General features: G+C 33.3%; 1 protein-coding gene and 1 long non-coding RNA gene across 29 annotated transcripts in view; one reads left to right on the top strand and one right to left on the bottom strand.

The window, feature by feature from the left end:
- The window catches only part of cac (calcium voltage-gated channel subunit cacophony), a 1,051,854-nt gene that overhangs the window by 800,705 nt on the left and 223,646 nt on the right, over positions 1–27,503 (top strand). The window lies entirely within an intron of this gene.
- Positions 24,872–27,503, bottom strand: part of LOC138705212 (uncharacterized) — a 36,280-nt gene continuing 33,648 nt past the window's right edge. Inside the window, exon 3 of the long non-coding RNA XR_011333663.1 lies at positions 24,872–27,256. This is a non-coding gene — a long non-coding RNA (uncharacterized lncRNA). The remainder of the gene's footprint in view (positions 27,257–27,503) is intronic.

Here is a 27,503-nt window from a genome sequence, read left to right as displayed (position 1 = left end):
CTTAAAAACAGAGTTAAGGACACCAACAACTTTTGTGGAATTTACATTGGTTTTGCTAATATCAATTCTTTATCGTATCCAATGTTATAGTACCCAAAATATCTTAACCTCGTTATTTTTTTCATTGCCTTGTTATGAATGCAAATCTTGCTCCTGATAGGTCAGTTAGGCAAACTGTCATTTATTTATAACACATTTCAAGGTTCATTAAACAGTGAAATAATTTTAAACATGATGTCAGACTTCTTTTTTTTTTTTAATATAAGATCTTCCATACATCATTTACTAGATTACAATATTGTACCAAACAAGTATTAAATAGTACGAAATTGTGTGTAGTATGGCGATTCTGTTTAGTTAGTCTAAGATCCCACAGATGCATAAACACTGGCAAGGCAATTGTAATTTTTATTTTGTGTAACTACAAAAAAGCATGAATCATGAATTTTTTTAAAAAATTGTTATTGTGTATACTGAATATTCTTCATTGCATTGGTATATTATATTTTTAAAAAATTATGAAATCTTGTACAAGAAATTGCAATTATTTGCTTGTAAAAGATTTTATATTAATTTCTAAGTATTGTTTTGGTTTTGAAAGACATTATTTTCTTCAATTTTCAGTATTCCCTTATTTCCATACCGTATCTAATATATTAAATGTTGAAAAATTGTGGGATTTTTTTTTGTCAGTTATCTTTTATGTGTAGTAAAGATAGATTTTTATTTGTGAACAGTAAGACTAGAAAATAAGAAAGCTCTCACAAGAAAATAACAAAATTACAGAATAATTATAAAACTTCCTATTGAACGTCAATATTATATAGTAGGCCATATTATGTGATAAATATGTATGGTTACTTTATATCGATTATTATGTTCGGAAAATACACAAATAGCTTATTTCACAGTGCCAGAACAATAAAAAATACATTACACTGTACATTTATTTAACTTTAAAATACTGGTACTGTACATCGAAAATATAGAACAGTAAAAACAAACAAACTCCTGCCGTCTCGACACTACTATCTGGCAAGCAGATTGCCATCTTCTTCAAATAACTTCTTGTAATTTCATAGCAACACTACAGTCTGGCAAGTGATCTTTTGTGATACTAGTGAATTATTATTTAAGGAAATAGGATTTTACCTGAATTTCAAAGCAGTTGCCCAAAATGGCGTTCATTAGTTCTATTAATGAGGGCGGGAAAACCAAATGCACTATCTGTCACACAGCAATCTCGTACCTCGATAAAATTGCAGGTAACTTAGGTTTGCATTAAGTTTTCTTCAGGACACAGTGCGTGGGTTTTCCTTATCAGTTGTTGCACTATGCTGCGTCACAATTCTGCTGACACTTAGGATTGTCAATGTCAGTCAACTGTCTGAACTTTATGGAGAAATACTGTACGTATTTTAATCATGGTTAGATACATACTACAGCAATGCATATTCCTCTTAGAAACGTATCTACTGAAGAAGATGAAGTAATAGTAGTAGTAGTAGACAACTTAGTAGTAGTAGTAGTAGTAGTAGTTGTGTTTACGTAAGTTTCAGCAGTGTTTTCCAAAGACTACAGAATAATAGAAACATTATGTTGTTAAATTATTTAATAAATGGCGAGAAACAGATTTTGTTTTCCATAAAAAGGAACATTGCTCTGGGGCAAGTAGTGCATTGGATTTTTCTAACCTCGTGTATAAAATATAATGCAACTGCTCTGAAATTAAAGTAAGATTCTCTCCATTTTTTTAAATAAATAATTCGCTAGTTACGCGAAAGATCACTTGCCAGATTGTAGTGCCGTGAAATAGTAGGAATGCCTGTCCCTTAGGTTGACTCGCCCTATAAAAAGACATAGTACATTCATTGAAATAAATTTCTTAAAAGAATCATTGAAATCATATGGAACTACTTTATTTTCATCACTTCATCGTACTGGGTTGGAGAGATTGTTTCAGAGTGACATATATCTATATCAGTGAGTAAATTATGAGATTCGAAAATCGAAAATTTAGAAGAAAACACAAAATACAATACGTCATGATAGTGGAAAGTTTACAACTGCGTGCTTTGAGAGTTTTTGCTACCCTAATAATTCCAATAGTTGCCCATAATAAATAGATTGTGATTAGACAGTTTTTACATTGATATATAGAATGTTATGTTTCCAAAATGGGATCTCAAATTCTTGTCAGATATATACCAAAATAGTGCCGTGTATTCTACTCATCTGTAGAAATCAAATTAGGTTATCTTGCATATCAAATGCTGTTGTTACCAATTATTACATTCTGTCTGTAGTAATCTTTATTTGAAGTGAAAATATATTCCACTATGGCTACTCATTAACTTAATTAAGTTAGCTTTATTTATCAGTAGAGTTTAAATGACCAAAGTGCAAAATTACTATCTTCAGGCTGCACTGTTTATTAATGCCATTGTTAATACACTATGAAGTGGAACATTTTAAAACATTGCCTGAGTAATATAGTGATACTGAGTTGCAATTAATGTATTTAATTAGTTGAATAACAGACTGTATTGAAATTTGTAACATAAAGTTTCCCAAACACATATTTAGACAAAATACACTTAATCAGTCGCCTGTTAAGTAATGTCTAATAGGCTTGTCGCCTACTGCACCTGCATTATTAATAAAAGGAGTGCTTAGATGTTTTGCAAGTCCTTATTGTGTAATTACTATCAGTTAAATTGTTTAGTAATTCCTTCTTATACTAAACGTAGAACAGATTTAGATTAATTAGTCGCACATGTAATCATCCCAAGTGTCAAATAAGTTACATCAAACAATGTTCGTGACAATCCATATGTTGTAGATGAAATTAATAGTGTACTCATTATTTTAATATGTAATGAAATGAATCCACTTGGAGGTTTTTATGAAACTTTAAAATAACAATTCTGCTGAAACTTTCATAATTTGGTAATAAATTGTTTCCAATTACGTGGAAAGTTCAAAGAGTTTATTTAAATCATTAATCGCAATTGTCGTTTATGTTGGAAACAAAACACAAACATTTAGATGTAAAATAATTTCAACAATAAATCATTAACTTTTTCCAACTGCAGATCCTAAATAAATGCATGTAGTAACTCAACTAATACATTTTTCAAACTATAATAGCTAATTTAAATAAAATCGTAATAGATTTTTGAACACCTTCAGTGTAGTGCTATCACCTATACTAGACTTAATTATAATATAATTTCAGTTTCTACACTTTTTTTATCCCTATATGATATAAATAAATAATTCTAGTTATGTCAGGCTCACAGCTATTGGTATGCAGCTTTATAGGATAAAGAGTTCAGTAACAAAAACAGTTTCGACTCATATTTGTATCTTACAATTTATGTTGTTTAGGAAAAGAAATCTCAGTTTTTATATAATCCTAAATTGGAAATGACAAGAATTGTTTAAAAACGTACAATATGAACTTGGAATCCCATGTGATGTTCCAGTATAACCTGAAATTAATATTATATTTAAAAGTTTCACTTAAATAATTATCTGTCAAATTGCGAGCCAAGTGGATTCATATTGTTTTAGAATAGTGTACCCATGTAGATTGTTTACCAACTTTACCAAACATTATTTACATCTTTTCCGAAGCCCATTTTACATATCACTGTTCAATAATATGATTCCTTGAATCGGAGTTTTTCTCCTCAAGTTAGGTTATTAAGGTCTCTTTCCTGACATTGAGTCCTCCAATACAAGAAGGCAGGACACTTGCAATAGGAAAGGTGGGCTGACACACAAATGTAATGTATTTTTAATAATACAATGCATTACTGTATTAAATATGAAGTATATGCAAATTTGAAGAAAATATCTTTGAATTATTCTGAATTTTAGATAAATTCTATACGGTACTGAAATTTTTTTTATTGCATAAGGTATCAACAGTTTCATTCACAAATTAACCAAGTTTGGTTTGTTTGTTATCTACATCAGTTAGAGAAACAAAATTTTCATTGTATGTAGTGACCCGTGTAATTTGTTTATTTGAAGAATAGTAGCATTACAGAATGAGCACTGGTTCGAGTCTTCATGAGGAAAGAAATTGTAATGAAATTTTTGCCAGTATATTGGACCGATGCCCACTAAGCATTGTGTTGAATTTGAGGAGCTACAGTAGTAGATAGCAAAGTCCGGTTCTGTGGATTAGTTATAACAGCTTGGGAGATCATCATTTTAACCACATGTTACACCCATATGGATTGGATGATCGTTCATCTCTTCTAAGGCATGTGGATATGAGGCCAATAGTTGGCTGGTAGTTCGTGGCTCTCTATGGGCTCTCAGGCACAGGTTGTTATTATTATTATTATTATTATTATTATTATTATTATTATTATTAACTTATACAAAACTTCGACTTTGATAGTTCAAAAATTTATTTAGAACATTATCATTGTTGCTGTTATCATCATCATCATCATCATTTAATGTTCTGTTTATAAATGCTTTCACCCGCATATAATAGCTAATTAATCAAATGGTATGATAATTGGCGAATAGAAAGGATTTCTAAGATAGTCATTGTGGCCAATTTAACCTATATACTATTGCAGCATATGCCCAGGCTGGATTTTCTTCTAATGCTTGTATTAAAACTTCTACAGTAAAATCCCTCGTATTCGGCACTCAAATAACTGGTAATACCAAAACAACGGCACTTTTGGCTAGGCCAAAAAAATAGTCATTTATACGAAAGAGAAGAGTCAGACGAAGGTGTGAGTGGTTCTCGTGAATTGCACATGCCGCATATTGTGTTTACTCTATACATTGTTCACGCATGAAAACATAGACAAAAAACCCATTATGTTCCTGGAGTATATCAGATAGCATCGGTAAGCTGTCACTTGGACCTTGCAAACAATGCACAGAGACGATATCTTTAAATGTACCACTTGAACTCACCCATTTCGAAGGGGTGTTTGAAGAGTCTAAATAGGAAAGTGTGAAATTCTCTGTTCCTACAGCGTGCAAAAATTTCATTTGAGTGATAGATAGTATCATGGCTATTACCGCTAAGCACTGCTGTTGCACAATGGATTCCGCGAAACGCAAGCAAAATGTTCTTACGCTCAAATCATTGAGCGCTACTTTATCATCTTCATAGTTGCGATGTTGGCTACACTGCTCTTCACATCACATGACCGCCATTTAAAATTGTCATAAGGTTACGAAAACTTTTAGTATTTTTCACGCTATTATATATTACTGTAATTATGAACTGATGAATGTACATTACCTATTCAATACTAAAAATAAACATTGTATATATTTCAAAACTTTATTTTTAAATATCTATATGAAAACTACTAAATTTCAACATTGAAAGAAGTGTTTGTACAGTACAGTGTCTTTACATAACCTATAAACATATTTTCCAATTATCTGGCAAACTCAGTTATCCAGCACTGACTTTGTCCCACAGTTGCCGGATACAAGGAATTCTACTGTTCTTTACCCTGTAGACTACTGGTACCTTAATAAAATGCGGTTGTGCACAGATATAGTAATAATAAAAATTTTGATACATGAATAAAAAAGAAACTAATTCTGCAAGGTATTTCATTGAATTAGTTACAGATTTTTAGGGCTCGTAGAAATGATCAATTTGAATAATATTCATATAGGAACCCATGTCCGGAAATATTCTATTTGATAATTTTGATAGTTTACAAGCTTTGATGTGTGTGTGCTATTCGGTCTAATACCGGTACTGTAAGTCTATTTATGAGCCATATAAAGCGATGCTTAGTTACAGTATTTAGATTTACTTCTGTTATTTTATATTATACGTTAGAAAATACGTAAATAAGTTTAGTTATATTACAGTGAAGGGGGATGTCCACTAAGAAAACGCCTATATACCCAATGGTATTTTCTAAACTTCGAATGCTTTATAGAAACAATCATTCGTGCTCCCCAAACATGGCGCCGCACGAACCTGCGCGAGAGGTTTCAAATTTGTACACGACACCAGCGCCAATTGTGTGTCTAGATATATGACTACAACCTCATTGGACGCAGCTATAGGATGTGATCCAGTAGGCAGTGCTTTAATGTATTCCATGATGTTACCATGGTGTAAACATTATAAAGTTCAAGTGAATAGGCACAGAACCTTGTTTATAGCTTACATTATAATGTCATGTGACATTGAACTCATGAACACTGTGCACTGGAACCTCACCTTAGTTTAAATGTATTTGTCTTCTTGTAAGCTAAATTTGATTGAAGCATTACGTACAGACAAGAAGTTTGGTTTCTTTAGTTACTCGTTATCATGGGAAGCCTCATATTAAGAGAACTTGTTGATATGCATTTAATAATATATGGAAGAACATTAATGGAAATGGAAGGAAAGCTGCAAGGCTTTGTCAGTCAAAATAACATTTACGATGCCAGATAGCTCATAGCATGTTTATGAGAATTCACCAGGAATTTGCAGGAACAGGAGTCTGTAACCAAACTTCAGAAAGATGGCCTTGAGTACATTGCAATCTGGCTACACGTGACCACATATATGAAAACTTGTAACTATCAAATAGAACGTTTCTGGACATGGGTTCCTGTATGAAAATTATTCATATTAATCTTCTACCACCTCTAAAATTTTACAACAAAGACACTGAAATACCGTATTATTACATTGCTTAGATAGGTAGCTACATTTTTTAAATACATTAACCTTTCAAATTACAAATAAATTACATTAAACCTTGATTTGTGGCAAATTTTGTATTATAAAACAATAACTTATATTTTTATTGTAAAAATAGATTAGCATTGATTGGGATGGACTTTAGAATTTATTGCTTTAACTACTTGGCATTAAGATCCTGTTTGCTATTTCATTGTTTCAAATACTTCCAATTTGTTGAATTAATTACATTACAGTGTTTTGTTTTATGAATGATTTTAGCAACATCTCTTTTCCGTATCACCTATACCGGTACCAGTATCGATATATCTTTTATTGAACTTAAGTCAGGTAAATTATCTGACCAAGACAAAGTTGTAGCACAATCTACTAGTTATTCCTAGTGTAATATTATAGATAATAATCATAGGACCTGCTTACAAGTTGTCATTCAAATATATTATTATAAAACAATGTCTTAAGGTAAAAATGTACTATAATTTCAGTTAGCTATTAAAAAATAAAAGAAAAAATTAATTAATAATAAGGGATTAATAGACTTCACGGTTAAAGGCAGGTGAGATAGACAATAGCAATAGCACACGACAATTCAAGAGAGATCAAGTAGTACCTCACGTAATACACGTATTAATGTATTATACTTTATTAATAAAAATAATTCAGAACATCAGTTATTTCCTGTCATGAATTTAATGTTATTCGAATTGTGAAAAATGTTCTACGTTTGATGTTTTTATAAACAAATACGCAGTAGTTTGGTAAGCACAATAAGCCTCAGGCTGCAGTGCAAGCCTTTGGGTCCCTCCTTCATACAAGGGATACAAGGATACAGTACTCAATAGTTACTGGTACATAAAAAATTCACTGCTTCATACAGTACAAATTTTTTAGTTTGTTACTTTATGGTGCTGTATCAAACTGTGAGGTTATTTATATTTAGCTATGGTCGAATTTGTCGTAGCAAGATGGTATTTGGAGAGATGAGTCTCGGAATTCGTCATAGATTACCCAGTATTCACTGTAAGTTTGGAAAAACCTCGGAAAAACCAACCAAGTTATCAGCCCAAGCAGGATTCAAACTCATGGACAAGCATTGCCTCAGATCATATCAGCTTGCTACCATCTGAGCTAGAACTGGTAGCTTATTTATTGTTAGACATGTGCAAAGTAAACATTTAATATGAACAACATCATTGTTTTTTATAGTTGCAGTACCTGTACATGTATGTTAAAAGTGTCTAACACCTAACCAAAATTAGACACATACAAGTATGTGTGAGCAAATCTTATATCTTAACAGTTTACTGGTGCTGTCAATTAATTAATTTAAGCATTATTATTTCACTAATAATGTCGCTAGAAAATATAGATGAAAAATATAACGTAAAATAAAAAATAAGCGAATGAGTAGGCCCTAAGTATATAAGTTAATAACACATGAATAACTAAAAAGTATATTTATAAAATATGTCAGTAATAAACTACAGTCAAAACCGTTTATAGCAACATCACTGTTAACGACGTATTGGCTATAACAGCGAAATCTAATGGTGCCATCTAAATCCTATATAAACACCGTATTTAAAAAATTGCTTAGTACGACATCGCTTATTACAACTTTTCGTATAAAACGACATATTTTTTATCACATTTTCGGAGAAATTTATCGGGTATAACGCCCAATGTTGATTTTTGTTTGTTACTTATTTGGGGATTACAGAAAACATAGGCGGAGTTATAGCCGCCCCCCCCCCCCCAAACTTGGCCGAACTCTCTTCTTTTTCTATTAACGTTAGAAAATATTGAATTCAAAAGATTTTTCTTGATTTTATTTATGATTAAGTTTCTGCACTTAAATTGACGAATTGCTGTCTGGACTATAATATTTATTTTAAATTTCTGAATGTATAAGAATTTCTATACTTCATTTGAGGAATGAAAGCACTGTAATGTTTTTTTGTAACAGCCTGTACTGATGTGTTAAAACTCTGCAGGTATTCAAGCAGCCACTTGGAGAAATATGAATAACATACTGCACAGCAATGCAGAAAAAAGAAAAGTGATCCCTGTATAATGTGTAAACTTAAAGACGAGATTAAATAAAATAATTAGAATTTACATTTCATATGATAGCCTGCGTTTTTAAATAAACAGATAAAGTAAATGTAAAATTGGTCCACTGCTGTGGAGTAATGGTTAGCACGTCTGGCCAGGAAACAAGTGGACCCAGATTCAAACCCTGGTTGGTTGGGGTTTTTCCTCAACCAATTGAAGCAGAATTGCTGAGTAATTTTCGGTGTTATTCAAAAGCACGGCCGTTCGGCTACCCAATCATTCACAGAATAGAAGTGGTAAGCACAATAAGCCTCAGGCTGTAGTGCAAGCCTTCGGGTCTCTCCTCCATACAAGAGGGAAAAAAAAGTAAAATTGTATATTTTGTTATAATTTTGCTACATTTTACAATACCTTTATTAAATTATCATATTCCAATGTACTGTACCAAGGTCAAGCTATAACGGGAGGAGAAGATAAATGATATCTCCCATAATCTTGTTATTTCAGGATTCTATGGTTTTGCTTTGCTCCCCCAAGGAAACGGTTCTCTCTCTGCCTATGTAACACTTATTTTAAAACTCTTGTTTTCAGTTAGATTGTAGATTTCAAATCAGAAAGTCTGTTAAACAGTCAAGGCAAGCATCGCTGGGAAAATGTCGCAAAATAAAAGATTAGCCAATTGGTTGTAAAATCATCCCAAATACCTTCATTTCTTGTATACCTGATGGATAATTTTCTCAGACAATAATGACTTTAATGACAAAACCCAGTGATACCATTATCATTTTACATTACGCGAGATAGCAAATCACTTTCTATCTACCCATCAAACTACCAAAAAGTGTATATATGTATAAGGCATACCAAAAGTTGAACAAACCAAATCTAACTTGTTACTGATCCTCAACCTTAAGAAAACTTCCGGCTTGTAATAACCTTCACACAAAGCAGGCCACTTCTTAGATAGCTACTCGTCTGTTCATCTTTCAATTTTAGTGTCTTATCTGGGGTCATAGTGTAAAACAAGCCAGTTTCTTCTGCGTTGGATATATCATCTGTGTTCGGAAAGAGACTGTATTTTCTCTCTGTCCTTCCAAATTGTAGAAATCACTGAGTGTGATACAGCCAATTCCTTCGCGATGCTGATGTTTGTTTCCCTATTTTCTAATCGCGATATTATGTGTGACTTCCCATTAACCATGTAAGTATGCAGCCTAAAATTTACAGATATGAAATTGGAGTCATTATAACTGGTTTCGTCCACACTTGTGGAGTAATGGTCAGCGCGTCTGGCCGCGAAACCACGTGGCCCGGGTTCGAATCCCGGTCGGGGCAAGTTACCTGGTTGAGGTTTTTTCCGGGGTTTTCCCTCAACCCAATACGAGCAAATGCTGGGTAAATTTCGGTGCTGGACCCCGGACTCATTTCACCGGCATTATCACCTTCATTTCATTCAGACGCTAAATAACCTAGATGTTGATACAGCGTCGTAAAATAACCCAATAAAAAAAACTGGTTTCGACTGTATAGGGCTATGCATAATTATTATCAGTCTCGCACCAGAAACTCAAAACATGCAGTTATTTATTCTTTCATAAGTGGAGACAGTTTGTTGTTGTACCAGTGCGATCTAAAAACATTTTTTTACCTTTGGATATGAGTATGCGGTTATGAGTATGCGGTCCCATCTTTAAGTTTATATACAAGGCTCAGAAGTGGCATTTATAACCTAATGTTTTAACATTTCATTAATGTAATGCAAGAGACGTATAAAATTAACATATTATGATATAATAATATGAAAATATTTTACTTTAAAACCAGTGGCTGTTTCTGGCTTGATTACAGGTTTACACAACCACCATCTTTGTTATATTCTTTCAATTGAATTGAGATTCAGTTGTTATTTCTCCCAGTAGCATTTAAATTAAAGGCTACCACACACCAGAGTGGTGGCAGTCAGATATTTGTTCCTGAACTTAATAGACACTTTCAGACAGGCAGTGTTCTGGGCAGTGCAGCATTCTACTCTGCGATAGTGATCAGATGCAGCTTGTCATGTTTGATTGCTGCCTACATCACTGAATGAATGAATGAATGAATAAAAGGGGAAATGGGAGGAGAAATATTTAAAAGGTAAGCGAAAATGCTTCCTTACAAGGAAAATTGGGGCTGAGAGGAAGAGTCTGTGTGAGTTCCAAGTCTGTTAGTCACTCTTCCATTTCGAGGAAAATTAGAGAATTTTGAAAGGGGAAAGCCAAAAATGGACGTAACGTAATAGCTACCAAATTAGGGGTGGGGAGAATGAAGCAAGGCAGAACAGCAAAAGAACAGGATCGCCGACATTGTTAAAAGCTTGTACAAGTGGGGAAAGAGGGCTCTGCAGTCCGTGCAAGAGAAGGGATCCAAGCCTTTACTTTGTGCTAGTGGCACTTGAGTAAACTAGTCCTGAAGTACCCAACATGACACACAAAAACTAAGGCTCTGATCATTTGAAATGTTAAGTTGGAAAATGCCAAAATTTATGTGGGGGAAGTCCACACCTGTAGAGTAACAGTCAGCGCATCTGGCCGCGAAACCAGGTGTCCCGGGTTCGAATCCCGGTCGGGACAAGTTACCTGGTTGAGGTTTTTTCCGGGGTTTTCCCTCAACCCAATACGAGCAAATGCTGGGTAACTTTCGGTGCTGGACCCCGGGCTCATTTCACCGGCATTATCACCTTCATTTCATTCAGACGCTAAATAACCTAGATGTTGATACAGCATCGTAAAATAACCCAATAAAATAAAAAAATAAAATAAAATATGTGGGGGAAGGAGGTGGAGAGATGTAGATCGATGACCCATTTCTTTTCGGGTTCATCCTGACATTTGTCTTAGTGACTTACAAAAATCAAGGAAAAGGCTGGATGAGTTGTTTCAATTAGCCAATTGGCTGTGAGATGATTCTAATACATTTTTGTCTAATTGACCGTGAAGACATAATGTGAATGTGGGGAAGGATGGGTATTCTTATCAAATAGGAAAAGAAAAATGTATCCCTGGCTTAGAGATCAATTGGAGATGTGACATGTTTGCCATCCTCATTCTGAATGTAAGTGATTCAGTTGCAAGATCTGTCATGCTGGTGCCAGGAAACTGAGTCCAGTCCTTTCAACTAATCTACGTAAAGATTAATTTTTTGGTCCTACAGAATTATCTGTTATGCTTACCATTGGTTATTAATGGAGAAAAATTTGCTCTGATGTCGGGGATCGAACCCAGGTCCCCAGTTCTATGCACTGGGCGCTCTAATCACTGAGCTACACCGAGGCTCAATCACCAGCACCAGATCTAATCTTTCTCCTTTGGTATTTTTCCTTAGTTGCCTTACTCCATGTTCGACATATTGACACATATTATATTAAGTCAACTGTCATCACTTAAGGAGCGCACTCATTTGAGTGACATGGTGGCTGGGACTCCACAGTATATATGCACTGTTGGGCGAATGATCTACGTAATGATTAATTTTTTGGTCCTACAGAATTTTTCTCCATTAATAACCAATGGTAACTATAACACATAATTCTGTAGGACCAAAAAATTAATCTTTATGTAGATCATTTGCCCAACAGTGCATATATACTGTGGAGTCTTGGCCACTAAGTCACTCAAATGAGTGCGCTCCTTGTGTGATGACAGTTGACTTAATATAATATGTGTCAATATGTCGAACATGGAGTAAGGCAACTAAGGGGAAATACCAAAAGAAAAAGATTTGATCAGGTGCTGTGGATTGAGCCTCGGCATAGCTCAGTGGTTAGAGCACCCAGTGCTTAGAACTGGGGACTCGAGTTTGATCCCTGGTGCCAGAGCGAATTTTTCTCCATTAATAATGTTCAACTAATCCCGGAATGTGGGGATATGTGGGATATGGTGTCTGTAATAACTGTGATTGTTGCTCACTGCGAGACAGGATGTAGGGTGTTTCTGGCATAAAATGAGCTGGAATGAGTCCAGATCCTGAGACTCGATTGAACAGGCAGTAGTTGCTTGTTGCTCCTCAGGTCGCTCCTGATGCTGTATTCCAAGTTGCTAGAGACCGAGTTCAACTCACATAGGATAAGGGAGGAAATGAGGAGTTAAAGACAGTGATTCTGGCTTCCAGACGAGATAACTGATACATCATTTGCGAAGATTTCTTCAATTGATTGCTACCACCACCATCACCTTTGAGTTGGTGAGACTAGACTTTATTGCCATCGTGCCTGCCACTGCAACTGTGCCTATGTCTGCCACCACCACCATCACTCTGGTGGGTGTGGTTCGTTTAACAGAAACACACACTTCATTTCCATTTAGCCTAGCAAGCTTTGGCAATTATTCTGCCATCCAGCTCATTATCAGAATTCTCACACATTTCTCATGTGCGTGCATGCTTTGCAACTTCACAAAGGAGCTGTTAAACTGTGTACTGTGAATGGTGATGGCAGTTGATGTGGAATTAACATCAGCTGATTCTATACTATTCAATGTATAGGTAATTTCATTGTAAAATGGACTTTCTGATACCAGTATTTCGTTACTTATTTCCTTCTATTGGAGTTAAATCTATGTTGCATGGTATGAAGACCATTTTCAAACTGTAAAATGTATATATATATATATATATATATATATATATATATATATATATATATACAGTAGCGTGCAAATTAATCTGTACAATGTAATTACTTATGCAAAAACACTCAAACGGGATAAAAAAAAAGGATCTGAGACATACCTCAGTAATCTATGTGTCCTCCCTTGTTCCTAATAACAGCTCTGAGACGATTTGGCATGGATTGCACTAATTTCCCACAAATATTCTTCATTTCTTCATCGCGAAACCATACACCAATGAGGGCAGAAATCATCTTCTCCTTTGTAGAACAATCCATTTTTTGCATTCTTTTGCAAATTGACCACAAGTTCTCAATGGGGTTGATGTTGGGTGAGTTGCCTGGCCAGGGGAGTACCTGAATATTCTTCTTGTTGAAGAATTCTGTAGTTTTCGAGACGTATGGCATGGTGCCAGGTCTTGTTGGAACACACCTCTGCCATCCGGAAATGATTTTTGCAGCTGGGGTACGATTCTGGTTTCCAATAAGTGAATATATTTGTCAGAATTCATCATTCCCTTGATAGGTATTAATGCTCCAGGCCCTTCATGTATAAAACAACCCCAAAGCATTACTTTAGGGGGTATTTGGGTGCTTGTTGGAGATGAGCTGCTGTTACTTTTTCGGATCCTTTCCGTACGTAAGAAACACGGTGGCCGTGGACCTCGAAATGAGACTCATCGGAAAAAAGTACATTCTTCCAGTCATTCACTGTCCAGTGTTGATGTAATTTTGCCCACATTAAGCATTTTTTTGCACATAACAGGGGGTTAGCAGTTGCTTCTTAATAGGCTTACGAGCCCTTCGTCCAGCTTCCAAAAGCCTACGCCGCACTGTTGTGACGTGAATATTCGCCCCAGTGGTAGCCATTAACTCGCGGGTTAAGTCGACAGCAGTTAGTCTAGGATTTAATTTACTTTTCCTGACAATTAAACGATCATCTGCAGGTGAAGTCTTCCTTCTCCGGCCACAGTTTCCTTTTTTCTGGGGTGTGATGGATCCAGTCTCCCTGTATCGTTTTATGATCGAATTAACAGTAGCCAAACCGATGTGACATTCTGCAGCAATTTGCCTCTGTGTCATAGAAGAATGCTCTGCTAATGTTATAATTTTAGACCGTTTTCGTGGAGTTGTATCCATTTGTGAAGACGATAGAATGTACACAGGATTGCAGTATTAAGTTTTCAACACAACTGAAATGCTTATAAGTACAAAACGACAGGCAAAATGTCACATATTATAAAAAAAATAATGACAGACCTTCAACAATGGAATTACACGTACTACAGATGTCAATTAAAGCGGTATGAGCAGCTGTGAGGCCAACAATGACAGAAAATGTAAAAATATGTCGTGTTCGGATTAATTTGCACGCTACTGTATATATATATATATATATAAGTTAACTGCAACAGCCTAATAAATTATAAGACAAACCGCCACTGGTTAGCACTATAGTGTAAACAATGTTTCAATCTTATGAATCCAGTGCAACAATAAAACACGTCTACACACTATTCTTAGCTCATGAAATGAATACAGAAGGTTTAAATGCTATTCAAGCTTCCTTACTATGCATTCTGATTAGAACAGAATAATTAACAGGCTTCTACACTACAGCTTACATAAGCGCAAGTGCATTGTCATAATTAAATTCTTTTCTCGTATTTCGGTTTAGAGATATGTGTAATTCATAACATGCTGGATGTAAAAATCTGAGACTTGTACTGACAACTTCACAAAAAAAATCCTGAATGTTAATCCTAGATATTTTTGCATTGTACTTGATAAATAACTGCCTGCTCAAGCAGCAAATAGTAGTTCACCAGTCTTTAACCGTGAAACATACATTTTTTTCTGCAACTTTTTGTGAAATTTGAATTTATTGTAATTAATGAAAAGTTGAGCATTTCTCTTAATAACTGTAATTTAAATATCTAAAATAATTATGTTACATTACAAAATTTTTTCTTATTTCAAAGACAGATGTATTTAATAATGTACACTCCAGAAATATAAAGTGGCCACCTGTGTTTTTTTAATTGGGCACCAAACGATACTGTTATCAGCATAAATTCAACATGCACATAAAGCACAATAATACAATTAAAACTAATTCTGATGTTTTAATATATAAGAACATGCATCGTAATCAAGATTTATATGTGTAAATGCTTGTTGATCGAAAAATACATATTAAATAGATATAATATTAATAGATGCCAAACAATTTCAACGGTATACTCATGCATTCTGCTGAGTGGTTAGCAAGTTAGCCCGCCAAGAAAATTCTCTGTGTTCGTTCCCACGTCATGATTTTTTTTATTACGATCTATTATTACATTTTTGCAATTGGAACCTGTGTTATGCAGAATTGTATGTTTGTTGAGTACATTTTTTTGGAAAATTATGTAGCCCTGTTTTTCGATATTCATTAAATATACACACCAATAATCTCTATTGTCACCGACTTCTTGTACTCAAGTGGGAAGCATATTATACAATTATACAATAATTTATAATATATAATATATGACTACAACTATCACTATGTACTCTACTTTATAATGGATAAGTAGGCCTAATGGGACTATGGACTAAGTATTTAAAATGTAGTTAAATAAAATCGTCATAAATTCAGTAATAATTTACAGAGTCTAGTTAGCATTTGTTTTTCTTTAAATGAAATTCATAGTCTGTTTTATATTTTTCACAACTGGAATTAATGCATAACTTTAATATTATAAAAACATTAACTATGAAGTTTCAAATAAAACAAATACAAATAAAATATGCATCAAATATTACATAAATTTAATTACTGAATTTTTAAAAATAATTCTTGTACTTTATGAACGAAAGTCAAAATATAACTCATCGACATTTTTTATCCTCATGGGGTTTTAATATAAAATGCATGAAGGAATTTGAAACTCGTGTCATAGTCAATACACCACGAAGTGCACACAGAGTCATTCGATAAAGAAAGCCCTGTCAGTGTTATTAATTAAAGTAAAATAGGAATTGTGACATCAAAGTAATTTATCGCCTTTTTTTAATTATATTGTCATTAATTATAATTATATATTATTATTATAGTGATGAACTGCAATAACACAATTCCTTTCATCAAACTTAAAATCTCATTGAGCATAAAAACAAATTGCTGATTTCTAACAACAACAACAAATGCACCAAAAAAAAAGAGTAGCTCAGAAGCATACTGATGCAGTGTCAGACAAATGCGAGATAGTTTATAATATATCATGAGTGTTTTTGTTTTGGATGGGTTATAAATTGCAATAATTAGTAATAAAACACAATATGGGCAACATATTACAACAGCAATAGTGGAATAAAATTAATATCTCTTGAAATACAAACTTAAATAAAATCAAGCAATGAGCAGGAATCGAATATTGTGTTTCGCAAGTAGTTAAATATTATACCATTGAGCTACAACACGCTTTGACAACAAGCCTTTGTCAATGTTCTTTCCATATGTATGCATGGTGGACATTGCAGATACGTGCAAAATTATTCATTGTTAAATTCATGTATTTGGAAGTTTCGTGAGTTATATCATTGCCTAGATTGAAAACAGATAACGGCAGAATAGGGTTAGGTTCATTGTAAAAGCGTGGGAGGGAAAACAGTAAGTGGAAACATAAAGATAATATCATGCAAAATTTCGGCAGTTGTAATGCATGGCCACTATGAAGACATTTCTAAGCCGCCATTTTTTATTTTCATGAGTGTGCATATAAAGGTTATAGTAATGTAGGAAGAGTTTGTTTTCTTTTCATAGAGCAAAGCTTAAAATTTTCTAAAAGAATTAAAAGTTAATTTTTTTTTTTTTCGGAAGTGTATCTAATTATCTAATAATTGCTTGCAACAAAATTTTGAGTGAATGACGTTCCTAACAATTCTTGGAGAAGGGTAGGGGGGGGAAGAACCATACTCTGTGCTAAATATTGGTATTACTTTTTTCACCTCGAGCCTCTAAATTGTGTTTATTTTAGAATCTCTGCTTATTTAACATAAAATTATTTCATGCAAATTTTCTGTAAGAGTTTTAATATTTGGTAAATTTAGAAATTTACTTCAGAATATGTAATTTATTGCTTTCGCGTGTTAAATATTAGGTACCAGTATGGTACGTTGTTGACTAGTTTCAGCCTGTTGTGGGCTATCTTCAGAACTGGTTGGTCCTGGTCTTTGCGCCTTCTGTTTATGTTTCCTGTGGGGATGTGTTTGTGTAGTGTAATGTGGAGTCAAAAAGTGTGTGTGTTCTGAAATTGAGTTGTGTGTTGAGAATTTCATGTGGGTGTGTTTTTGTGTGCCTATATATTTCGTATTGTTCTAGTGTGTTTAGTTTCTGGTTTTTTCAGTTGAATATGTAGAATTTCCATGTCTGTGTTTATGTTTCTGTAGGTTTGGTTGGCATTTGTGATATGTTCTGCATATGTGGAAGTGTTTTGTAATTTTATTATGGCTGTGATGTGTTCTTTGTAACGTGTTTGAAATGATCTGCCTATATGTCCTATGTAGAAGTTGCTGCAGGTGTTGCATTTGAGTTTTTTTACATAGAACAGACAGGCATATCATTTCAAACACGTTACAAAGAACACATCACAGCCATAACAAAATTAAAAAACACTTTCACATACGCAGAACACATCACAAATGCCAACCACACCTACAGCAACATAAACACAGACATGGAAATTCTACATATTCAACCGAAAAACCAGGAACTAAACACACTAGAACAGTACGAAATATACAAGCACAAAAACACACGCGGATGAAATTCTCAACACACAATTCAATTTCAGAACACACACACACTTTTTGACTCCACATTACACTACACAAACACACCCCCACAGGAAACGCAAACAGAAGGCACGAAGTTCACGACCAACCAGTTCTTTCTGAAGATAGTCCACAACAGACTGAAACTAGTCAACAAGGTACCATACCTAATATTTAACACGCGAAAGCAATAAACTACATATTCCGAAGTGATATAGTGTTAAAAGTTGTGTAATCAAGATATATTAGAAATTTAGTTGACGTTGATGAAATAGCTATAGTAAAATCATGAAAAAATATATTAATGGTCAAATATTTAATCCTAGAAGAACCTCATAAAGCAGCAGAGGTAATATTTAGACTTCTTACAGTACATAAGTACCTCAACAAATACTAAAAAAAAAAAAAAAAAAAAAATTGAAAACCTTCATTCATCGAATTGTGTTCTTGTCAGCGAATGGGAATCGCCTATTAACCTGGAAATTTCTTTCAAACAGTCTTAAAATATCAATGCTCTGGGTGGCAAGACAGTGAACAGCTTCATTGTAAAATGACTGAAAATTGGAAACTAACCATTGAGCTAAATATTGAAAAAGGTACCGATTAGTTATTGTATGTGCACGTGTATATTAGAAAGCAATTTGATGTGACACAAAATGACAATACAGTATTCTCTTAATTGTCGATTTTCTCAAGAAATAGTCTGTAGATAAAAAAGATAATACTGTATTATGAAAATAAATATTTGGTTTTACGGGAATATTAGCATAATGCACATAAACTCCATCTTTGATTCGAATATTTGGATTCTTGACTTAAAAAAAAACACATGTTGAAAAGGAATCAATTCTAGAAAATTCTGGCAATATGAACGTAGTGAATGATCCAGTCACACTGTAATATAGTGAAATTCAGAGTTCGTTCCCTAGATTTGATTATTGTAATCAAGATGTCTCTTTTGCATGCAGCAATAGAATTGTCAAATAGGCCAGAAGTACTATATTCGAAAACCCTTTCTACTCGTCCATACATGATAGTCCTTTCATTTCATCGTCATTTAATTTTTTGCAGTTTAAAATGTCAACAGGGGCTTATTCAGTGGGAGTGCCATTCAGGAAAATATTCGAAGAAACTCTTCTTTCTTCTCTCAAGGGGAATTCAATTTACGAAGAATTAACACCAAAACAAAATCTTCAGAAAAAATTAATAATAATAATAATAATAATAATAATAATAATAATAATAATAAAATGGCGTCTCAAAACCTGGTGCCCACTATCCTCTTATGATGATATCTGAATACGCCACTGAACATTATTATAAGAAGGTAATTAATAAAGAATATAATTCTAAATTTCAATTTATGAAATAAAAATGATTGCTTTGGTGATTATTATTTAAACAATTTAAAATTTCTGATGCAACGATTGATGCCATAGGATCTCATGTGTTAAAATCATCCTTAGCTATAATTAGTAATCATTTATACCCAACAAACTTTTATTGTAAATGATTTCCTATGTTTTTCCTTATCATTTATCTTAATGTTTTCTTTTTCCTTTCAAATTGTCACACAATTGGTTTTAATGATTATTCTTTATGAATTGATTAGTAGGCCGATCTATTGGAACCCTTATTTAGGACGGCTTTAAAAAATATATATATTCATTAAAGGAACGAATTATGAAGTACAGTGTCATTATTTTATTTTGAAATGCAGCAGGCTGCAAGACTTCTGCACAGGTAGTAAAGAATGAAGAATTTTCATTTATTGTAATTGTAAGAAATAATCAGCTGCTGAATGTCAGAAAGATCCTAAGATCAGTTTCAAGAGAGTTGAGTTTCCTGATCGCAAGTACTGATTAGAAGTAAAATCATGCTTTGTCACTAATTGTGGATGTAAAACGCTGCGGAACGATCAACTTACTAAAGAAAAAAAAAAAGTAACATTTTGACATAAAAGGTTTACTGTGACATCACTCGCGGTACCATGAAAACAGAAGTCTAAGATGAATTTCGTGCCTCCAGGTTTGCCACGCTGTTCATTTTTCTCCATTCTCTATTTAATGTGGCTTTTGTGTGTCACTTTTGATACTCCAGGTTGAGTTTACTAGAGTGTCACACAGCACAAGGACTCGGATCCCTTGTTTTATGAAGACTGTGGCATCTCCTTTCTCCACTCGCTGCCCAGGTTTTTAAAATCTTTGGCAATCCTATCCTGTTCTGTCATTCATGCTTCGTTCTCCTCTCCCTTCCTTCATGTGATAGCTATTAGGTTACGTCAATTTTCGGCTTTCCTCCTTGAAAATTTTCTAATGTTCCTTTAAATGGAACAGAGAAAATCAGGGTGAGACAAGTGGCCATCAGGCTTGGAGCTCACATACACTTCCTCTCAGACACAATTTCCCTTGCAATGACACTTTTTCATGAACCTTTTAAATGTTTCTCCTCCCATTTCCCATTCATTTCTACGCAATAGTCATGGAAATATCGGTTATATATGTCATGTATGTACATGAATCTCAAATAAAATACACTACAGTGTTACAGAAAGTACATATTGTATTTTATTACTTGAATTCGAGTATAGATCTTGCACGCAATCATTGGGATTTCCTTAAATCCCTTGTCAGTTTTTTTAGGACCTAAAGCTTTCACTTCGGTAATCTTACATGAATGAACTTTCAGTAATTTAGTTAAGCACTGTGGTAATGAATAGGAGACTCCTGCTTGATGGGAGAGCTTAGAGAGAGATGTCCTTGGCAATCGTTAAAATGTAATGTTTTCAATTTAGCTCCTTGTTAATACTCAGTTCATAATTTTGAATTTGTTCACTTTATTATGAGCTGTCGACCTCTGAAGTGGATTAGCTCCAAAAAAATAAAGAAAAACGTAATCGAATTTCTCTACAGTATTGAGCAGCTGACTTGTCTTTTTAATAAATCACAACATATGGAATTCTCCGTTTTTTAGTCAATTTCTGATGCAGACACAATTCGACAGTGCTTGTAATCATGCAACACGATGTTACTAAATTAAATCTTTTTGTCAGAGTGACTCAGTACAAAGTAGTACCAGTGCTGTCACTGCTGCCGCTCATTCGCATTGTATGAAGCCTGTAACATTGCAAAACAAATTAATGTCACTGTATTATTATGTATTGCATTGTATAATTAACTATGAAGTGTTAGAAACAAATTTTACGATACATACATTCAAACATACAGTTCATTATTCGTGATTATGGAGATGTCTGAATGATTTGTAAGTTTCTTTTTCAATTTTGTGTTTTATATTGATGAAACTATTGATTGATGTAAACCGTAGATATCAGTCCTACCTATATAAATTTAAAAGTTCTTATATATTCTATTCAAATTCTTTTATTTTCATTGAATTTTACCAAATCGTAGTAATTGTTTTATTTCGAAATGCTTTTCTGTCTCATCCTGTTCTATTTTGTTCCTTCTTTTTCATTATATTCTGTTTTTCTTATCTATCTACATTATATCATAACAGTCTTACTAATAAACCGTGTATAGTTTTTATATGAGACTTATGCAGAGTTGAGACAGAAAACTTTACTAATAAACCATGCAGAAGCGATGGACGTATAAACAGCCAGTAACTATACAATGGGAATTGCTTTGCAGTAGTTATATACACGAAACCCCTTGTTTAAGCGTTGTATATAGAGAAAAAATGGCTGCCCCTCTAACAGCTGTTCGTATCGACTGTCATTTTATGATGATGGTTGCCTAGTAACCACAGAAGAACAAACCAAAGATCTTAGAATTATTAGAATAATATTGCTGTAGCTTGTACTCTTTGACCAAAATGTAGTGTGGTAATCGATTAGAGCCAGTTGTACTATCGATATTTAACACGCCACACTAGAGCACTCTACCAGATCCAGTAAAGAACTTCAGATATTTTATTACCTTTCGTAACGAAGTAATGACGAAACTATGACGTAGCTGTGTAACAGTTATACTGTTATACACGACGTATGTAGTGATTATTAGTAAGGAATTTACACACGACTTATAAACGAGCTACTCATTGTATAAGTATAAGACAGTTAAACGTCTGTATATAGAGTTTTTATTAGTAAGACCGTAATACTAGTATATTACATTTCTTCCTTTTCCCAGTACATTCTTTGCGTTATTGTTTTATCTTTTTGCATCATGCAATGTTAAATGTACATTTTGTACATCTAGAACATACTCATAATTTTGGTTCATATAGATTTCATACTGCACAATTAATATCTAGAGGGTACGTGTCTGAAATATCTTTCCTAACTATGCATTACGTGTCCTTCCTCCCTGTGTCAATCATGACGTCATATTTCTTAAGCATAATCATTTATTTCGTTTTAATTGTTCATTACAAAATACTTGTGTAGTTTTAAGTGTGACTGTACGAAACAGATAAGAATATTCATCATTTTGTTACTCCCGTTCAGCATTACTGTAAGTTCTGCGACTACACATTTTCATGAGAAATTGGGCTGACTTACTCGACAGCCACCCACATTGAGATATCTTTATTCAGAGTCTTATTTATATAATTACTGAAGATTAATGCAGACTTAATTTACAGCAACTAACATTCTAGAAACAACAATATGCAGTGCATGACCTCAGGCTACCTCTAAGTTTGGTCACTTGTAAGGGTTTGGGTTGTAGATTCTTCAGTTTAACTTTTTCTTATTTTGCTCATTAGACAAGTTTTTTCATGAGTTGATTGTTTTTCTTCCAGTTTATAGCTTTTTCTTTTCAGTACTGGGGGACACACACATCATGTTTTGGTCAAATTTTAAAATGTAGGGTTTCCGTTTTATTAATTGTAATGGCCATGTTTTAAACCACTCCATATGAGGCCATAATATTCAACAATAAATTTAATTTTATTTAGCTTGAGTTTATTTTTTAATTTTGAGTAAGAACAGAAAATCATAAGTGATTGGAGGAGAGGGTTTTAAGCTTGGAATCATGTGTGAGTCAGGAAGTGACTGTATTTGGATTTCATGCTAGAGCACTGATATGTTTGAAGGTTCTGAAATTCACCATTGACAATGATACATATTAAAAGCGTTGTATGTCTATAATGTAACTAGTTAAAACAAATGCTGCCCAATTCAAAATGTTCTCTCTTCCTCTCTTCTACAGTTTGTCTCTAACAGTGTATGGAATACTAAACCTTGCACTTCTTTCTTTCGTAAGTTCATAAAAATTTGAAAATCATTGTGGAGTGATATTTATTTCGAAACAAAGTGTAAACATACGAGTAAAGGTCCGATATATTAAAAGGTACAAAAGTGTTAGGAAAAATGAACAAATCCATTAAAAAATTAAACTGCATGGCATAGAAAATGTATATTTTGTATAATAGTAATAATATATTGAATGCCTTTAAAATTATAACATACTACATTAATTACTGGGTGAACAGTTCTCTGCATGCTCGTTTCCACTGCTCGTGGATCTTGGGTGAGTCAAGCCGATAACCTCAGTGAACGGGTATCAGGAAGTCCGCAGTAAATCTACCTAGTTTGTAATGTGAGTTATTACTAATAATAACTTAAAAATAAATACTACCGGTAATAAATATTAAAAAAAAAAATCTTCCTACAGTTTTTTACGTAAGTTATTAGTTATAAACACTTAAAAAGTAAAGTAAAAGTAATACACTCACCCATATCAAGCAAGGGTTTTAACTTAAGTAACTTTGTAGCCGTTCAGACAGAGTCATAGGAAATTCCCATTTGCTGAGAAAGATGTCGAAGTGATTTTCTAAGGGAATTTTCCAGAGCTGTGTCCAGTCTTATCGAGAATTTCTTCTGTGAGTATTGTATGTGCTGTCTACGCATCTTATTAAGAACACTTCCTGTTTCACGAACTGTATGTACCAATCTTTGAATCGAACTTCTATTTGGAACTTTGACACCAGGGAATCTCTCCCGAAATAATCTTCTTACAGCACGAACCAATTCTGTATGCATATACGAATCATACATGAATATTCTGTAGGAAATACAATATCTGAATTATCTTGGAAGAGTACGACTCACACTGATGTCTGATGCGACCTTGAGCACAAAATGGGTTGGGAATTTGTAGCCAGCTTAGCAGCTGGTTCTTCCGACTAGCCATAAGCCTTGAAGGTGCGGGTGTGCGAAGGATTGTTCACCCAGTATTAACTTCTTCATTATAATTTTCCTTCATATCACAGGATGGAGATGAACAACAGTAAAATATACAGTAATTCATTTTTGCGATCAGTTTTTTACAGTGACATACAGTAAGCTTTCAGCTACATTTCGCATTATAAAATATTAAGTCGTAAGTTAGTTTTTAATGCTGTGTTGATTATTTTTTATTGAACGTAATCACAGAAATATGAAAATAATAAAACACTGAATTTTAATATTCACCAAAATTAAATAGCAGAAGATAACTAAAAGGTGGGTTCATTGTCGGTTGATGCATTGCATTTGATGATGAAATAATAAGTAGTCCTAACTAAAACCAGCATTTTACATAGTGGTGGATAAGCGTAATATTCTAAGTATTAATATAGAATATTTTTTTTATAATGTTCAATTAATCGGTACAAAAATTTTGCTTATATTGCATTTAAGATTTCATAAAAATTAAACAAGCGCTAGCTTCCTCTTTTACTTTCAGAAGATGCAGGAAATTTTAAAACAATCCAGTCATTCAGCTTTCAAAATTATGTTTCTTGTTATGCTGTATAATTATTTTATTTTTATTTTTAATTTTCAACTTTTAACTAGGTTGCTAAACAGCAAAAATAGGTTTTGATGACATACATAGGAAATGTGCAAAAAATTAATTATCATCATGTTTATCTATAACGTTACTTTAAATATTCATATCATTAAAATCATAAGTAGTATAATCTGTTTTGTCTTATATTTTTAAGTGAGAAGTATTTTTGTTCTCTGCAAGTATAGGTAAATGTCTATGCTACGGCATAAGAATCTTGTATGAAGTTAAGGGGGCTTTAATTATTTCAAGAACTGAAAACTCGAGTTTATTTTTCTGTCATCACATTCATCCTCTTTTGATTTTGTCATTCTTTCTGTGTTTTTGTTACTGGGCAATTATAACTGGATGTCTTTTTATAATCATATGACATATCTGTTCTGATTGTTTGCAAAAGATCTCCCGAAGTTCCTAAGTCCCATTTAGTCTTTTAATGATGAATGTATTGATTTGCATTTCTTTATTTATTTACAAACTTTAAGAGTTCATTATGAAGAATTACAACATATCAATGTTCTTCATTCAATCCAAGAGTGTGTAGGTGTGTGAGTGAGTGAGTGTGTGTCCCCACGATACTGAGTGGCGTAGCATTGCAACTTGTATTATAGCTCACCTAGACAAGGCTGACCGGCTACCAACATTGGGTAAGTGGTGGACTGGCTAAAAAACTGTGTTTGTGGGAATCACACATTTTGTGTTCCTTAGCACATAGTGAAGGCCTGAAATCAAAATGTTTTGAACCGTGTTTCATGAAATCTTTGTTGAAAATGGCATACATGTACCTTCTCTTTCCCAAATGTCTAAAAAAATTGCGTCTTAAGTTTCACACATCCAGCTACCGGTATTCTGATAAACTGTTCATGCGTAAAAGTACGGTACTTTATCTGTGAAGAAACAGTGTCAGAAATCCCCTTGAAAGCACTTTTTATAGCCTTTATAAATTATTGGTGAGAGATTGCAGAATTTTGACAACCGACTTCGAATAAGAAAGTCAAGACATGGCAGTTACATAGTTCAAGTGCTTTTATAATCTATACTACTAATTCTTACTGTGACTCTAGAGTAGAGACTGTAGGGTTGACAAATTAGACAATAGAAGTAAGTTACAGAGAATGGAGGATAAAATAACCCCATATGCACTTCGATTATATGGGCCTATTGTACTGAAAAATGTAAATATATTTTACAGTATTCAATTAAGTTGGATTTTACAGAAAGAATACCTACTGGTATTTTGTGATATGAAACAACTTGATTTCAGGTCTTCCATTACTCGATCATGTCAGAATATCTTGTGTTTTATAGCAAAAATAAAGAGAAATAAGTTTATACAATGAACAATAATTTATTTACTATTCTCTAATCTGTAGCATTATTTTCTACTGTAATGAGGTAAACATACCTCATAAAATCAAACTTATGATCTTGACTTAACTTTATATGATATTTAAAAAATCTCTGCTATGTCTATACATATACAAGATATGCTGCCTTGATTTCACCACCTAGATCAGTCCATAATATAACAAACCATACACATATATGTAGAGTAAATTACAATTATTCACAAGACTGATCTAGATTGAAAAATGGGAACATTATCACACTAAACATATGCTCACATAATATGAAAACACTCAAATTTCTGCAACTTATATGTTTCTATACTGACATACGGAAGAAATAAACAACCATATCCTCTCAGGCCATTTGGAAGGGAAAACAGATGTTCGAGCAGAGCTATAATCGATATGGTTATTTCATTTCTAAGTGTGATAATACAAATTACATATCACCTAGATCATGAACATAATCTATCAGTTTGAAATTGTTATGATAAGAATCATGATCCACTAAAATATGATGATTATTATTTTGTGTGTTTTATGCTAAATACTACTTAGGCCTAATGGACTTTGAAGCAATGGTGTTATATTCCTATACTGGAATTTTTGCAACGAAGGTTAAAGCATTAAATTATCTGATTCTGTTTGAGTCATAATTGTGAGTTTAATTGTTAGTCTCCTCGTAACCATTGCTTACAAATGTCCAAATTTATAACACACAAATTGAGTAGTCTTCACATTATATGCATCCCACTGGTTTTGACCAACATGGCTGCTATTGCTTCAGTTGCACAGAGTTAGTGACTTGCTTTTTATAACTGCAGCCATTTCTGATATCAAGAATTTGCAAATGAAAGCACCAATAATTCTTGATATATTTCTGTATTATCTGAAATATAAAAAATTGTGTATTATATCAGATAATACAAAATATTGTTTCAATAAATGCCCATTACTTATCTAGCAGATTCATTGTATAATCATTATTATTTAATACAGTATGTAATATGCCAATATCATGATAAATAATGCTGCATAAAACATTAGACTACGAATTGAATTTTAAAAATATCCGTTATGAGGTCCTAGTAATTTATTTTTTTCATTTTATTGTCTTTATTTCAAATGTTTAACTT

Source organism: Periplaneta americana, chromosome 8 (genome assembly GCF_040183065.1).
Source record: "Periplaneta americana isolate PAMFEO1 chromosome 8, P.americana_PAMFEO1_priV1, whole genome shotgun sequence".
In the NCBI taxonomy this organism is placed as follows: Eukaryota; Metazoa; Arthropoda; class Insecta; order Blattodea; family Blattidae; genus Periplaneta; species Periplaneta americana.
The sequence above is the reverse complement of the archived record's forward strand: the minus strand, read 5'-3'. Positions and strand labels throughout refer to the sequence as shown.